Source organism: Lupinus angustifolius, chromosome LG09, assembly GCF_001865875.1.
Source record: "Lupinus angustifolius cultivar Tanjil chromosome LG09, LupAngTanjil_v1.0, whole genome shotgun sequence".
Classification (NCBI taxonomy): domain Eukaryota; kingdom Viridiplantae; phylum Streptophyta; class Magnoliopsida; order Fabales; family Fabaceae; genus Lupinus; species Lupinus angustifolius.
The window spans coordinates 14,827,241-14,833,287 of NC_032017.1; positions in this window are offsets into that span (position 1 = coordinate 14,827,241).

Below are 6,047 nucleotides of genomic sequence, written 5' to 3' on the forward strand. Positions count from 1 at the left end.
ACTAGCCTAGAGGCTTCAGCAGAGTGCTCATCGGCAACTGGCCGTGAAGGTCCATTACTGGGTTCTAGTCGATGTTGGCGCAACTCGGCTAGTAGTTGGGCTTGTTGCTGGATAATTTGGCCTTGGATTTGTATCATGTGGAGGAGTTGTTAGGTAGTGGGTGCTTCTAGGATGGTGTTTAGCGTATGACTTTGGCTAGCCTGGTAAGATGGTTGTACTAATGTTGGAGGTTCAATGGAAGGGGTATCGTGATTCAGGTTGAGTGGTTCTGCATGGCTAAGTGGTTGAGCTTGGTTACGGGTGGTCACCATGTTGTAGGTAAGCTATTGACGACGCCAATGTTCTTTGTTGTTGGGATTGGACGATCGGGAATGGAGGACGGATGGTCAGGAGTTGATGATTAATGGTCGGGAACGTGTGGGAGAGCAAAAGACTTGGTCAGATGATCATCTGGACCTGTCTAAGGAGGTACCTAAAAAGGTTCTCCGACGATCAAGTTAGTAATGTATTCTAGAGAGAGAAGAGGAGTAAATAAGAGAGAGGTTAGAGCAATAAGTGTAGCAATGAATAAGGGAATGGGAATTAATTATACTCCATGTGTGGTCTCCTATTTATAGAGCGTTGTGAATGCTGAGTTGGCATCTGATCATTGGTCAACATCTAACAGACATAAGGAACATACTCAGATCGTCCTTTTTTGTCCTACGAATCTGCTCTGGCCAAATTGTCGGGGACAGGCAGAATGTGCAGGCAGTGTGGCAGACGGTATGTTATCTGACATTGAAGGCGGGTCAGCGGCACATTAAATGGTGGGTCAGTGGCGCATTAAATGTTACGCCATGAGCATTAAATGTTATGTCAGGAGCATTTAATACTATGTCAGGAGCTCTTATAGTTTCTACCATGGGGGAACCTACTTAAGGCGGACAAAGGAGGTATGTGGGGCAATGGACATTATACTCGGGACTCATAATCAATTGTTTAATTATGATCGGGATGGAACAATATATGCAGCATAAAAGAAATTTTCAAATGAAGAAACATTACTTTGGATTTAATATTCCCGGTCATGTATCACGTAAAGATTTTAGCATTATTTTTATTTTCATGACACATGATATTCTAAAAAAGTGTAAGTAATTAGAATGGTTTTAATTTATTAAACTTTAATTATTGAAAAATATGAAATTTAGTTTGTGAAATTGTGACGGCTTTCAATTTGGCACACTTAGCATATGATAATAATGCGATAATATCAAACTAAATTCATCAAACTAAATTCATGTAAATAGATTTGTTTAGATTGATTAGGTTGTTATTATCCTCAAATTAATTTTGAATGTGATATGCAAACAAATTTGTTTAGATTGATCAAGTTATTATTATCCTAAAATCAAATCTAAAGGTGATACGTAAACATATTTATTTAGATGTTTGGAACAATTTTTGTATATATAAACAATGCAATATTGCGGTAATAACAAACCAAATGCATGTAAACAAATTTATTTAGATACATTTGGTTTGTTATTTATTTTATTTATATGAAATAATGAACACAACTTGCAAACAAAATATTTCCATAAAATTATTTTGTAAGAATGACAATAGTTGCCAAATGAGAAAACTTTTGCCTAGCTAGGTGGTAAAGTCAGAGTCAAATGATAAATTCAATCTAAATTTTCATTTTATTTATATATATATATATATATGTATGTACATATCATTATCACTACTGCATAACACCTTACACTATCACCCCAAGGTATCTCTTACTTCCATTAAGTTGAAGGTGATGTAGTGATGGAGGTTGTTGTCATCCTAGAGAGTTGATGGTCATGGGTTATGGGATGTGAGAGTAGTTAAAGAAAATGTTAAATTAAAAAAAGTTAATCATCCAGTATTTTGGAAGTGCAAATAATATTTAATATTTTGTTATAAGGATCTGTTTTCTATACTAACAACGGTATCTCCTTACTTTTTTTAAGGAACTAATCTCTTTCGGAGTATGTGGTTACTCCTCCTAATAAGTATTGATTCCAAGAATAAAACATTTGATTTTTTGATCATCCTGAGAATCTAGTGAGGTCTTACATCCTTATACCAACGTTTTGTTGGTGTATTAGGAGGATTTGTAAACTTGGTTGATGTAGGGTATAAAACTTTCTTTTTAAAATGTTCTTTTAAACTAAGCTTTGCTATATTTCCAATTCCTACTGCAATATCCTCATACTACTAATTCAATTGTAGAAGGAATTCTAGAAAAAAGAAGGAGGAGGATTTGTTGCAAAAAGTCGTTACAAGGTTTAGAATTATTCTTTAAAATAAGTTTGTCTGTAAAAGTAAACAAGAAAAAGTATACATGTCCTTCAATAATTTAATAGGTTGTGATATCTTTATGTATTTTATCAAATCAATGTTAGATACACTCTTATAGTTACTTACTTTAAAATATACTCACATTAGAGTAACATTTTTACTCAAATTTATAGCTAATAGGGTCTCTGATATAATAAGTTAACATTTTAATTTGTCAGGAGAGTTTTAACACATGAACACTGGTCAAGGAACAAGAGTAGCACATGAACACTGGTCAAGGAACAAGAGTTAGAAATTTATTTTGAGAAATGGTGTATTTCATTTATTAAATAAGAAGGATTTATATTTTTTATACCTTAAGTGGTGTTATAATAAGAAAGGTGAGATTTGGTTTTGTGAAATAAGTCTAATTGAAAATTAATTAAATTAATTTTTTTGACAAATTCTCAACACTGTCTCGTACATGTATTGTTTTTGTTATAATCACATGGTTTAACTTGTTTTTTGATGAATGAGCCTTGACGAAATGTAATTTTGTAAAATTAAGTTTAAAGTAATTTGACTATCTTTTGATGTTTTTAACCAAATACAAAAGCTACATTTTCTCACCAATGAGAAACCATGACTTCTATGTAAAATCGATTATGCCATAAAATTACCAAACTTATTAACACAATTCTAAATCAAGTGTACCTCTAAATAAATGATTTTTGAGAATCAAACAGGAAAAACCAAATACACACCTAAGGAAGCAAATGGCGTGCAGGGATCATTGTTCTGCAGTGCGAGCTAGGAAGTGATATTATGAGCACTAGCACAGACCCGTGTTTTGCGCTCGCATGCCGGCTTCATGTCTCTCCTAACGTGGTTCCATATGCAATATGTTGCCTAATTGTGATGACAAATTCATAATCTTTTTTAGTATAAGTAACTGTATCCCTTTACATTCTGGGGTATACAACTTCCTATTCTCATGATTGTTGACGTTCACAAAGATCGAACATTTGACATTTCATCTTTTATTTTTTGATCATCTCATTTTACTAAATCTTTCTTACATCTAATAGGTATCACATCTTAATTCTTAAATAGTGTGAATAGTGTTTTGTATATTGTTATTTAGGTATAGAGAGGGCTTTATTAATTGGGAAATGATATATTTCCTACTAATCTTCATATCCAGACGAAAAAAATATATGTCACAAGGTGATACTTTATTTATTAATGATTAGTTTATAAGTAACATATGTCACTTTCTCGTGGGTAGAAAGATGAGTAAAATGATATAATATTACTCAATTAATATATATAAAAGTGTATAAATTTTTGAATAGAATGTATAAACAACATTTTTTCTCTCTTGATTAAGCACCGTCAAACATGTTTAGAAATATCATTTACAGAATTGCAGACATACAACGTGCATAGTGAAGGTGCATGAGCCATGACTCGCAGCAATGCATGTATAATCTAACTAAGTACAGAATTGGGAGTGATAAAAACAAACAACAACTTGATTTATTTATATGTAGAGCATGTGGGCAAGAAAATTGTTAAAATAGATCCTAATAAATGAGTTTACATTACGCTTTGAAAAACTACAAATTTTGACCCTTGCTAATTAATTATAGGGATGGCTGCCTAGTTGAAATTGTTTCTTTGGACTCTTCTGAGAGAGAGAAAATTTGAACTTTGGTGGGAAGTAGGTATTTTACATTTTCACCTATGGAGTTGGTTCCATTCCAAGTTGTGCATGCCCAAGTTAAATATAAGGTGCATTACCTTTCGTTAAATATATTTTTAGCATAAAGAGAATTATCATTAAGATGCAAGACTTAAACAAACACGCTCTATATAATTGCCTTCAACTTTAATCTCGTATCTATTTTATTTTTTAGTTTTTGGTATGAGGATAGTGATGATTTGAAATGCATGAGATAGGTTGAAATTAAAGGTATAGTGTAAAAAGGGACACATTTGGTATCAACGATATTTAGTTCTTTGTTTGACTATGAATAGGAAGAAAGATTCCTAGTAGTAATTTCCTTTCTTTTCTTGAATCCTTATATTACAAAAACAAAATGTGATAGGAAAGAGTTAAGCCATATTATTTTCTGTTAACCCTCTTGTTAGAAAGTAGTGAAGAAATGGACTTAAAGCTGGAACAAGACAAGGATCAGTAGGGCCTGATCCAAGTAAAGTTTGATCAAGGGAAACATGGCACTGATAAGCAAGAAGGCAAGGAGCAAAGCACTAAGATTGGGATGGATAATCAGAGCACTCATATGCAGCAATTATTGAACTCAAGAGGGACAAATAGCTCAACTGATCTAACGAACAACAAGCATTTTCTCTCAGTCATTTCAACAAACACTACTAACAGCTTTGACAATGTTACTTGCATAACAAGCTACGATAGAAACACGTGATTAATTGTAATTTCAGTTTGTTATCAATTAGTTTAGTTAGTTAGATCATATTAGTTATCAATTAGTTGGGTTCTGGTTTGTTTTGACCACCCTCATCACCTATAAATATACATTCATTCATCTCTAATAATATGAGAATTACTATTCATTCACCATATTCATTGCCATTTACTCTACAAGTTTTTACTATCCTTTTCTTCTTCTCATTCATTCCATCCTTGACCAATATGGGATACCTCAATTCAAGATGGTATCAGAGCATCTTTTGATGCTCTGTTGCGCATGCTATTTCTTTTCTTTTCTTGTTAAATTCATATGCTTTCTTATTTTCTTTTTCACAACATAATCAAAATGCGTAATACACTAGCCACCATAAATCACCTCATTGATACATCAAGTCCTTACTATATGCCTGGAAATGAAAGCCCAGGAATCAGCTTGGTCAAGGAACACTTGTTAGGAGGAAACTATCACTATTAGTCAAGAGATATGTTGATGGCATTGAAGACAAAGAACAAATTATAGTTCATAGATGGAACTCTGACGAGGCCAAGAACTGAAGATTCAATCTTTGGAGCATGGGATAGGTGCAATACCTCGGTCATGTCTTGGATCAATCACATCAATTGTGCAAAGTGTATTATGGCTCGAGACAACTTTTGAGATATGGCAAGACCTCAAGGAAAGGTATTACCAAGGTGATGTCTTTCGCATTTGTGATTTGCAAGAAGAGTTATATATTGCTAGGCAAGGAAACCAATCTATTGATAAGTATTTTACACACTTAAAAGGTCTATAGCAAGAATTAGACAATTTCGGGCCAATTCCCCCATGTACTTGCAATTGTAAACTTTTTCCTATAATAAGCTCCTATAGAGAAGATGACTATGTGATAAGGTTCCTAAAAGGCCTTAATGATCAATATTCAAATGTGAAGTCCCAAATAATGCTTACTGAGCCTCTCCCAAACTTGAATAAAGCTTTTTCCTTGCTTATGCAACAAGAAAGACAGATAGCATCTCCCTTAGATGAAGCAAAGGTTTTCACTAGTACCATTGATAGCTTTGTTGGGAGAGGAAGATACAGAGGAAGAGGCTTCAGGGGCACCAACAATCAAGGACGAACAGGTAGAAATTCTGCTTCTAACTATGGTAGAGGAAGAGGGACAAATTCGAAGATCTGCACTTTCTGTAATAAAGTGGGACATACCATTGATGTTTGCTATAAGAAACATGGTTTCCAACCTCATCACAAGTCTAGTAGCAACAACATTAATAGTGTAAGCAGCTCTGTTGAAGA